We start from the raw sequence: 12,328 nt of genomic DNA, 5'->3' as shown, positions 1-12,328 counted from the left end.
TGCATCTTTTCCTCCACGTTTTAATGAATGGAGCTGTCCAGTCTAGGAGTTAAGCTAGACAATTCAGACACATTGTTAACTCTTTGTCTTCCTCAACACAGTGGCAATGGGCAAATAAAGAAGTAGAGGCAGAAATAGAGATGAGAGTTTGGAAGGCAAATCTCTCAGTGAGACAAAGAACACAAAGGAAAGCCAGGCTGTACCAAGCAGTGAGAGAAGGTGGGCTGGAGGCAGGTCTCAAAGGGCAACATAAATCCTACTAGGAGTTTGGCTTGATTTAATCCAAGAGAGCTCAGTTGGAGAGATTTGAGGAGAAAGGGAATGTGATGCATTTGGGACTTTAGAGGTCTTAATCTGACTGTAGCATGAAGAATGCATTGTAGGGGCTCAAATTTAAGTCACAAAAATGTCAGGACTCATATGCAGTTGTAGAAATGATGACAGGTCAAAGAGAAGATGTCCCAAAAGAGACAGCGTGTGGAAGGAAGAAGACAGTGTGGGACTCAGGTGAGGAAGAGTCCTTGGAGGGTGGCTGCGGAGAGTGCTACCCCTGACTCAGCTTAGGGGGCAGTAAGGGGACCAAGAGAAGAAGGCTATGTGAGTGTGAGAACACTTGGGGACAGATAGGCTAGTCCCTGACAGTGGGTGGTCTGGCTTTCTGACCCGCTGCTTCCTCAGGTGGTTGGAGTTTACTTTGCCTTCTGAAAGTATGAGAAAAATAGATGATGGATTAAAATAATTTATAAATGGATCAGAAAAGGCCTAACTCAATACAAAAAACTGTTGTAAGAAAATTGGAATAGGAACTGAAAGGAAAGCAGGGCTTATTTTCTTATGACTAGCTGTTGATTACAAGACACTAATGTCTTCCTTGAGAAGGTGGATCGATTGAGATACCCAGTTGTGGTTCATCACCCCAACTATGGTAGTGAGTAGATATAAGGGAAAGGAAGGAAAAACAGTAGGTTGGTTTGTGTTGCCCAAAAGCGTATCCATGAATCATTTCCCAAAGGTATAAGATGCTTCCAGTGAGGCAATGTTCATATATTCTCAGGGCTTCTCTCTTAGAAATGTGAAAGAGAAAACTAAAAATTCTGGAAAGAGCAATTGACCTATGTCTGATGCCTTTGCTAACCTACTTGGAATTAGACTCACCAGCCAGTATCAGCTGCTTTCACTGAAAGTAATTAGAATAAAAGAGGAGAGAAAAGTTTATCTCTTTTTAAAAATGTGACCTTGGGACCCACCAAGAGAGCAACGGTGTGGCACCCATTAGGCTTTTATGCTCTAGAAAAAGTCATGATGGGTAAAGCTTATGCTACCGGACAAAAGGTGGGAGGATCCATTCTCTCACTCCTGCAGTAAAATGGAAACTTTCGCATTAGCTCAGTTAAGTGACTGAAGTATTTTCTTAGCAAGTCAATATAAATGATGGCTTATTAGTAGTTTAAACTTGTAAAGCTCGTAAAAGAGAACTTAATAAGGATTAAACTTCATTTCTAAACTCTTCAAATTCATATGTGATCTTTGTGAGTGTAATACCCGGACATGTTTGCCTGGTTGCCTAGTTTCATGCATTGAACTCTGAGAATCACTCAGACACTGGGCTCTGTATTTCCCATGTGCTGTGCAGGAGCATTGCGAGAAATGGGTCCTAAGTCTCAGGTGGTTATTTCAGCAGTTGGGAATTCGTGGCTTACCCATAAGCACTGAAAGTAAGTATTTTTCTTTTTCATAGATTTGATGCCATTATTGAGAGCTAGTCGTATTAAACATCTAACTTTCCTATTTATTGAAGTGCCCTCCACAGATGCATTTAAGCAAAGAGAAATGTTTGTCAAAATCATTGGCAGATGTTCTGTGGTAAGAAAAGAGCAAAGATTTTTTAAGAGGCAGAGGAGCCATGCTATGGTTGCATTTTAAGGAAAGATGGAATATCGCTGATAATGGGATCTTGAAGTACCCCACGATATGCATTTTTAAGTAATGATTCACTTTATGTTACTAATACTACAAATATGGACAAAGTGTTCCAAATATATAGGGATCAAGAACATGAAGTCTGAATCTTAATGACCTTATCACTGAAATTTAAGTTTTAAAAAATCAGTGATTGTCATTTGCTTTGGTAGAGCAGATCCTCAAAAGCACCTTCTGTACAGCCTGTAAATTCCACTGGGCAGCTGGGCAGTCTGAAGGATGTCTCATCCTGTCATCAGAATTGCCCTTTATGCGTTGTTTTGCTCTCAGTCTGAGCTTGTTAGCCAGGAGCATAGTTACTGGCTGTTTTTTAAATTGATGAATAATAATTGCACATAGTTATGGAGTACAGTGTAATAATTTGATATTTGTGTTATAGTGTATCATAAGCAAATCAGGGCAATTAGACCTCATCTGTCCTTAAATATTTCTTCTGTTGGGAAGCTTCAAACTCCTCTGTTCTGGTTTTTTAATAAAATGTACAGTAAATCTTTGTGAACTGTATGCAGTCTATTCTGTTCTGTTACCCCTCCTTCTAATTGAATTTTAGTATTTTTATTCCACCTCCCCTTATCTCTTTCATAATGTTATAATTCCTTACTGTCCTAATTTACTAAGAGTAGTGAAAAAGGATAAACTATAGAGATGATACTGAATAATTAGACCTTCTGAGCTTGATATTTTACTAACTGAGAAACCAGCAGCTAGTACTATTACCTTTCATGGGAAGACCAGGAAGCTCAGGCAGGTAAATTTCCATCTCAAATATGATTTCCTGAAATGAAAGTGTGATAACTTTTAACTAGTATGTTGTATATTGTTTGAATAAGAGGAATATTTCTGAAGGTGGTCAGTACTTTAAATCCTACCACGGTCGTGAGAAGGCCAGAGAAATGATATGAATTTAAGATAATTTTAATTTATGGTTTATTCCTGTAAGAAGGGCAATTACTGCTTGTGTTCCTGAAATAAAGGAAAAAGAAGTGCTCTTCATAACCTGGGGACTTGTGATGGTTTCTGCTAATTGCAAGTTATGTGAACTGTCTGCTGAGTGTTAAGGGTAGTACCAGATCATTCCAGATGCTTGGAATATTGTGGAAATTATATTGGCAGTTAAGATATATGGGATTCTTGTGATCATTGAATTAGTTTCCCATTGCTACTGTAATGAGTTACTGCAAAGCATGGTGGCTTTGAGTGACATACATTTCTTTTCTTTTCTTTTTTCTTTTTTTTTGAGACAGGGTCTCACTCTGTAGTTTAAGCTGGCTTTGAGTTCACTTTGTAGCCCAGGCTGGTCTCAAACTTGCAACCATCCTCCTGCCTCATCCTCCTGCCTCAGCCTCCTGAGTGCTGGGATTACAGATGTGTACTACCATGCCAAGCACAACATGTTTCTGAAGGCTAGAAGTCTGAAATAAGTTTCACTCATCCAAATCAAGGAGTTGGCAGAGCTTCCTTACCTCCAGAGGTTTGCGGAATCTGTTTCCTTGATTTTCCAAGGTTTTAGAGTGGCACTGCCTGAATTCCTTGGCACGTGGCCTCTTCCTGTCTTCAGTCCTTCACTGTAGCATCCTGAAATCCCTCTCTGTGAAGTTTTCATATCATCTTCCTCCTTGTGTAGTAGATTCTCCCTCTAACTGCCTCTTATCAGGATACATGTGATAACATTTAAGGTCTGCCTGGAGAGTCCAGCACAATCTCCCCATTTTAAGGTCCTTCATTTAATTATACTGGAGAAGTCCCTGTTACCATATCAGTTGTCCTTTATAGGATCCAGGGATTGGGACCTGGATATCTTTGGGTGCCATTATTCAGCCTGTCGTAGTCATACTTTTTTCTCCTCTAATGCCTGTAATGTGTCCAATGCCGTGACAGTCCCTAAAGGCACATAGATGTATGAGAGTTCGCCTTTATTTCAGGAAATTCACCTGAGACACAGAGACTTACATATAAAAGACATCAGTACACAGATGCCACCAAAGAGATTTACAATAATGATTTCATAATATGGGGGGGTCATTCTCTGAGAAACTGGGAAAGCTTTAGAGATCTGTTTTCCTATGTCAAGTGAGCCATCCCTAGATTAGTCTCCCTGAGAGGGCTCTGTAGTCCATTCATTGTAGTCCTTGGTCCCATCTTTGAAATTAACTTCACTGGTTAAAAAGCAAAGTGTTGGGGAAGGGACACGATAGCCTTTTTGGTCCACTTGCTGTGGAAGTTTGCTGGCCCATGGATTTTTTAACAGAGATTTAAAAACTATAAGACTTTACTTCCCGCGGTAGTTCAGATATCTCAAAGCCTTTTCTTCTGCAGATCCCTCGCCATCACGTTGGCTGCAATTGCAGCTCTGGCCACTTTCTATGGTTCAGGGTCAGGGTCAGAATCAGACACTGACAGCAAAGGCAGCTGATGTCTGATGTCTGTTGCCTGATGCCAGCCACCAACTCCCTCATGCACCTAAGTAGCCTTTGGCCAAGCTGTGTCTGGTAGTGGGGGTGGATTCTGCTCCGGAAGTGGCAGTTAAGGAAGACTTGGATGGAGACTGGAGTTCGCCCTGACCCCACTGTCAAAGAAGTTCAGTATCATCCTACTTATGAGACCGTGTTTGGTCCTGAGTTTGGACTAGAAAATCCATATAGGTCACAGTAAATGGCTGCTCCCAGAAATATACTTTCTGGATGTGCCGAACCAGCTCATATGAATGATTTCATGTTTGAACAGCAAAGAACAACTTTTGTCACCTATGGTTGTTCACTGAATCCTTCATTAGACAATCATCACATGTCTGCTACATATATTGGTCTGTAAGAGAAACTGAAAAAAATCAAGGCTTACCTGCATTTGAAACAGGTCAGAAGGAAACAAAAAAGAGGAAAAAGTTCAAACAAAATGATGCATCTAATATTGATGGTTTCTTGGAACCATGGGCAAAATATGTGGGTGAAAAGTTGTAGCCAAACCTTCAGAGGAAGAGCAAAAAGAATTGGATGAAAGCACAGCAAAGAGGCAGAAGAAAGGCAAAGAGAGAGAAGAGAGATCTGGGGAGGAGAAGACAACCTAACAGGTTAAAGAAATGTGTGACTATCCAGGCAGGTCCTCGCTTCAAACTGCTCAGGATGTTGGTATTAACCTATGTCTGCTGTGCCACCTGAAAAGTGTTAGCTTCCAAAAGCCTAAATTCGTGTGTGGTTTGGACACACAGAATGTGACTGTGCAGCCAGGTTGTTGTCTCTGGCCATTTATCGCTGTCTTGTTCCATGGACTGTAAAATTTACCTGTGGGAGGTTTATAGAGACTGGTGCTGTCTACAAGCATTTATTGGTCACAGTACAGTTGTTAGGGACATCTGCTTCATTGCCGCAGGCACTCAGTTCCTCGGTATAGCCTGTGACAGGTATCGTAAACTCCGGGATACTAAGACAAAACAGTGTATATCAAGATTTACGAACCAAAATGTACTCTATTACGTCAAGTTCAGTCCTGATGAAGGTAAGTAAAATATCTTTGTGGCTGGGATGTCTGATAAAAAGATTGTGCAATAGGACATTCAAAGTGGAGAAATTGTGCAGGAACGTGAGTGACATGTAGGAGTTGTCATCAGCATTGTTTTTGTTGATGAGAACAGAAGATTTTTTAGTAGATGTGATAAGAGTTTAGGAATGGAATATCCCTGTGGATTTCAAGGAGGATCGCTCTGAGTTTGAGGCCAGCCTGGGCTACAAAGTGAGTTCAAGGCCAGCCTGATCTGCATAGCAAGACCTTGCTTCAAAAAGACAAAAAAGTCAAGTATATAGCAAAATCCAGTGTACATACACTCAATGCCTGCAGTGAATGTGTCCCCAGATGGGAAGTAGCTAGCATGCCAGTCAATGGACAACCAAATCTTAATTTTTGGAGTGCAGAACAGGTTCAGGTTAATTAAGAAAAAAAATTTCAGTGCATGTAGAAGCAAGCTGCGCTTGTCAAGTGGACTTTTTACCAGATATGAGCTATGTGATTTCAGGAGATGGAAATGGGAAATTAAATATTTGGGTCTTGAAGACCACAAAACTCCACAGTTGGTTTTAAGCTCATGATAAAGTGTGTATAGGTGCAGTGTGGTCCCCTCTCAAAATATCTAAGCTCATCCTATGTGGTTGGGATGGTCTCATAAATTGTGGGACTAATAAGATTAGCCCTTAAACTATCAAGGATTAACCCAATGTCATATTTAACTACATTTAATTATTAAATGTATTGGATGACAACTTGATTTATAGATAATGTTTTCCTTACATGGCCTTATGAAGTTGACGTATTGTTAAAAAAAAACCAAACATTGTAAATTTGCCTCATATAATGTCACTGGCAACTTAATTTTGATCTTTGTGGATGTTATTTATACAACAAATAACCACTGACTTTCTATTCAGTAAGTACGGTAGTTACTGTTGGCAGTTTGGATTTAATCTCCATGATATTACTGAAAGGTTCTTTTTGGGTCAAGGGAAAATCCTTATTAGATTTGAGATCTTACAGAAAATAATGTAATTAATAGCTCAGGAAGGTACCATATATTTACCTGTTCAACCAGGAGGGCAGTAAAGAACAAAGATGATGTAATCTAATATATATTTTAAAGAAGGATAAAACCACCCACATTTACTATTCCTATTACATTCAGTAGGCCAAGTTCAGACTTTTGGTTTCATGAGTTCCACTACTTTTGTGATGTATGTTGCATATTTTTATTTGTAAATCAGTACTCTTCTTTGACTACAACAGTCCTCTATTTAACAATGTGAAATAAAAATCAGTCAAGAATTCTTTGCTTGACTTTCTTCCTGATCTGTATAGATAGGACTTACATATTTAAGCAGAGAATTACATTATTTCTGAATATCGAACTCAGGAGAATGAGCCAAGACTTTGAATTTTGTTCATATTCACTGTCAGGAAGGACCTGGCTACACTTCAAGAAATTAGGGTCTCCTGGGTCATTGCTTCACCAGTATTAGTCCTGAAATCCTCCTCATAGAACACAGGGTATGAAGGTATAGCCCCAAAATGCCAGCTTGTAATTTCTTTGAAGTCATATTTTATCTTCAAAATTATTCTGGTTTTGATTTTGAATATGTACAACAGAATTTTTAAGATTAGAAAAAATTAAAAATTTTTTTTCTTAATCTTTGATAAAGTCAGCCTTACAAGAAGATGGCTGGAGCTTCTCAGTTTGAAAAGCAGTGACCCTGATTTTTTAAAAAAGGTTTAAAAGCTTCAGGTTATTAAATCAAAATAGCTTCTTGATTACAGTAGCTGACAGCACTTTAGTTTGACAAGCAATTCTCCTGTTCTATTATAGGTTTATATTAGCTGCATGAACGTGGCTTGAAGTAGTTTAGTACCATGCTGAAAAAGACTGGGTGATAGCTGCTCAGGGTGCTGATTTGGGAAGCCAAACTATGCTGAGTGTTGATAACCTAGGAGGGTCAAGCTCCAAGTCTTGCACTACCATAGCAGTGCATGGTCCTTGCCTTTACAGAGCTTCTGTTTTTTAACATTAACATTTAAAGAGGCCTGGTCACCCAGGTGTGGTAGTATATGCCTTGTTATCACACACTCTGGGAGACTGAGACAGGAAGTTTGCAAGTTTGAGCCAGTGTGGGCAATTTAGCAATTTAGTGAGACCCTGTCTCGAAATTTAAAAAGAGCTGGGGACTTAGCTCACTGTAAAGGCCTGGGTTCAAGCCCAAGTACTACAAAAAGGGGAGAGAAGGGAGCTGATACATACAACCAGGCCTTGTGGCCACATATAAATAAATTTCAAAGAAAATAAGGGTAGGAAGTAAAAATGGAGATTATTTTTTGACATACTGGCATCCAAAGAAATAGAAGCAGACTGCCTAGCTGCTGCTATTTCTTTGTAGCTATAGCTAGAAACAGTGGCAGCTAAGAGGACGGAATGAAGGCCTTTCTTTAGTCCCAACCACTGGTTTTAACAAATGCGAATTACTGAAATGAAATGGGAATGAAGCTAACCACATATCTAACCTATGGTTCAGCACAGGTATTGTTTATATCACCAATCATAATTTCTAAATCTAGATTTATTTTCTTGTTTTTCACTGTTTCTAAACTAAGTAGCTGTATATGAAAATTTTTCTTTTCTGAAAATATCCTGTTTTTAAATAAAGCATTTTTTGGTAGAAAAAAGCCTTATTAATTTATCAATTTAATTAAAATCAATTTTCTCCGCTAATAGCCATCTCCATAGTTCTTTTTAAAACATATCATTCAGATTTCCTACGTTTTCTTTCCCACCCCAGTTTCTTTCTTGACATAAGCTTTTTCTTTTTGGTACTGGGAATCAGACTCAGGACCTTGCACTTGCCAGCCAGGTGCTGAACCGCTGAGCTACATTCACCATCCCTGACATAACTTTCGTATGCCTTGAACTTATTGGAAATTAGAGGAAGAAACATGCTGTAGCACATTTTCCTTGAGTTATTTTGTCTAATTAAAAAATATTTTTTGGTGGAACACTTATAAGGGGGTTTTATTTTATTGGGAATATTTCTGTCTATTCAAAGGTTCAGCTATCAGTATAGTGGCTTTTGCTTTCATTCTTTCTTGAAGCAAGAATATCTATCTATCTATCTATCTATCTATCTATCTATCTATCTATCTTTTGACTTGAGAACAATGGCCTTGTCCTTTCTTTCTAGATGCATATTCTTTCTCATTTCAGATAGGAAAAAAAGCTAATTTATTCCAAGATTACTCTTCTTTTGGTAATCCTTTACCTTAGGCAGCTACAAATATATGCAACTCTTTTTTTCCCCTATTCCAAGCTTTGTATTCAAGTTTGCTGAGCACATAGTTGCCTCACTGCCATTTTCAGTTTACCAAATGATTTGTCCCTTGTCCCTTGGATCACCATCTTTCCAGCTTTCAGTATCACTTTTCTCACTTCCCATTGAGACCTCTTACAGTCAAGTCTGCACGTTTTAAATTGTGGTTTAACCACTTCTTTTGTCTGTTCCACTATCAATATCTGTACCAGTCAGAACAGATTAGATTGTGACAGTCATAAACAGTCTCTAGTTTGATGTGGCTTTAGTCAGTAAACATTTATTTCTTGCTTAAGCAAAGTTCATGTGAGTCAGGGAAACTCTCCAGACATGAGTCTTCCATGGGATGGGTCAGAATCCCACCTTTCAGTCAGCACTGGGTTCTGTTATTACTTCAACAGGGAAGTTACTGGGCAAACACACATTATTACCAGCTTCCATGTGGATATTCAGGGATTAGGATTTGTGACTTCTGTTCCAGTTTCTCTGACTAAATTAAGCTTCACCTAACCTCCAAGAACTCAAAAAAAAGGAAATTCTTTAACAGAACCGGAAAGCAGAAAAGAATTAGGCAGTCCCAATATCTATCACAAATATTAGGGTTTTAGGTAAAGATTTTAAGCACACATACACACACCCCGACATTGTTCTGTCATGTAAAATCACCATCATTTCTTTAAAGAAATTACTTTTTGACGTAGTGCACAAAATTGTCTATTGAAAACTCAGTGCCCCTTTTTCTTTTTTTTGTACTTCCTTGTATCTCAGAAACTGGAATTGTTTTGGAATTTATTCCAGTGAGATTCCTTATTATATTCATTCAATGAGTGATATTCACATGTAATTTGGAAGGCAAAAAAGAAGAAAAACCACTATGACTAAAACTATTGTGGTGAGCAGAGGGTAGGCTTCGGTAAACAGAAAATATGTTCTCAGTCACTCCTGAAAATTGCCCCCTTTAGTACTCTAGGCAGCTAAGATTGTCGGTAATGTCTTTCTGGGATTGCTACACTTTTAGTTCCAGAGCTCTTTCTACATTTTTTGAAGTTTCTAATTGATTTTTCTCATCTGGGTCTTTTTTGACTTATAAGGTATAAGACACCAACAAACAAACCTTCAAGTGTAAGGAGCTGAATGCTTAGATTTTAAGTAGTAATGACTTCATCCATTGGAGAAAAACATATTCATAGGCCATGACATGTAATGGCAAAATAGCCACTTAAATTATTGTGTGTAGATGTCTATAACAAATTACCTATTGAAGGCAAAACTTTGGGGTACCAGAGTAGAGTATGATAATGGATGTGAGGACCCCAAGGATGATGAGAAAGGATAACTACTTCTTTTTTATTTTAAAGGGAATAAAAAAATTAATATCAAAAGAACAACAACATAGACAAAAACAAAACAACACAAAAACAATAAAAATGATACAGGGTTTCAAAATAAAATGACAGGAATTAACAGTGGTTGTTATATTACATATTGTTATGTTTGATCAATCTTGCATTCTTGTATCTGGTCATCTGAGGATAACTACTTTTGCTTGCATTGGAGAACATTTGAAAGAAATAGGAAGAACTCAAGACTTAAATTTCTCGGCTCAGAGAAGCCAGAAAACCAGAAAGCTTTTATGACTACCTTATAAGTACTGGTTTCTGTGATGTGACAGGTCCCAAAAGTCAGGTTCTGTGGATGAAAAGAAAACAAAGAGACAAAGTTATCAGGTGTGTGTGTGTGGGTGCACAGTCTCTGGGACTGAAGCCCTGATTTGCAATTTTCTGGCTATTTATTAGCCTTTTCTTTACAAAAAGCAGAAGTGGGAGATGGGAGCGGAAATGTTCGGATTAGTGAGAACATTGTAGTTTAAGCATCTCAGTGGTTGTACTTTGGCCTACCTGGCCTTCATGTTATCATTCCTTTGCAAATGTCTTAGCAAAACATCTTGTGCTGTCCCAGAAGCATTCCACTGAGACTAAGGTCCTGTTTTCATTTCCTTTTACACTAAGCTTTTTGCTAGACTTCCTCCAGAACAGACAATCCTATGGCCTGGTCAGGCTCAAAGTCCCATATAGGTTACACGTTGTAAGGTAAACTATTAAATATCCTTCTCCACAATAAGAACTTCTTATCTCTAATCCTGCAATCAAATTTTAGATCTGATCTCTATCTACAAAGTCAGACCCCAAATTTAACGCTGCAGACTGCAATGTTACAGCAAATTTGGATTCATGGCTTCCTGTATCTTTTTGTAAAATTTGGGTTATTGATAGGAAAGACTGAACTCCCAAGAACTAGAATCCAAGCAGCAAGGGGAAGTCTAGTGATCTGGAGTCTTGGAATAACATCCTTGTTTGAAGAGTCCCGTGATCTCAACTAATGTTATTTGAAAGGATTGCAAAGGGATATGTATTTACCCCAGACTCATCCCACCAGCTTTTACTATTTCTGATCCATAATCACAGATCCTGAAGGACTCCAAGGGACAGGAAAAAGTCTGACTTTGGAGGAGGACTATCAGGTTGTGCCAATTGTTATTAGCCAGGAGTGCAGCTCTACTAAAATCTTTTTTTTTTTTTTTTTTTGCAGTATCAGGAATCAAATTCCTGACCTCATGCTTGCCAGGCAGGCGCTGTGCCGCTGAGCTAAATCCCCAGGCCTCTAAAATCTTGATTTTAGCCCTATGGAGCCTGTTTTCAGATTTCTGACCTCCAGACTTGTAATATAATGCATTTATATTGTTTTAAACCACTCAATGCATAGTAATTTGTTATAGCATTGATATGAAGCTAATATAATGTGATCTACTAAAGGTTTATGTAATAAGCACAGTAAAAAATTTAGATCTCATCCACAGAGATATGCTTAGTAGCCATAATACACACCTTTATGCCAACATACACCTTTACTATTTTACCCGAGTATCATGTCATCTATCAAAATGGAGTTTGCAGAGAGCTCCATCTTCTCACTTCCCCATAGAATGTCACGCTACCCACTACACAGATAATATGGCATTGACAGGTTCAGTTAATGAGAATTAATAAATATTATAGGTGTCTTTGCTAGATGCATGCATTTCAGAGGACAGGAGAGAAACTTACACCCCTCCAGTGAAGTTTCTAGAAAGTATAAAGTCTGTGGTATATAAAGATTATCTCCTTCAAAGTAAAAACCACATTGTTGGGGGCTGGGGATTTAGCTCAGCGGCAAAGCGCCTGCCTGGCAAGCGTAAGGTCGTGAGTTCGGTTCCTGGTACCGGAGAAAAACCAAAACCAAAACCAAAAAAACAAAAACAAAAACAAAAAAAAACCACATTGTTGGATATCAAGTTCTACTAATAAAAATGTGGTACAGCATTTGGTGGGATATTTTGATTCAGGTAATGACCTGCCTCTTAGATTACTTTGCTGCTCTAATTCATTTGCTACATATCTGTAAACATAAGCTGATTTGCTGCTTGACTCTTGTGGCATAACCTGCTCAGTGATGCCATAATTATCTACTAGGAATGT

At 38.5% G+C, this 12,328-nt stretch overlaps 1 pseudogene; it reads left to right on the top strand.

Moving 5' to 3' along the window:
* Nucleotides 1-434: 434 nt before the first annotated feature.
* On the top strand, nt 435-6,165 carry LOC102008354 (annotated as a pseudogene).
* Nucleotides 6,166-12,328: the final 6,163 nt, after the last annotated feature.

This window comes from Chinchilla lanigera, unplaced genomic scaffold (genome assembly GCF_000276665.1).
Source record: "Chinchilla lanigera isolate Chin_1 unplaced genomic scaffold, ChiLan1.0 scaffold00040, whole genome shotgun sequence".
Classification (NCBI taxonomy): Eukaryota; Metazoa; Chordata; class Mammalia; order Rodentia; family Chinchillidae; genus Chinchilla; species Chinchilla lanigera.
The sequence above is the reverse complement of the archived record's forward strand: the minus strand, read 5'-3'. Positions and strand labels throughout refer to the sequence as shown.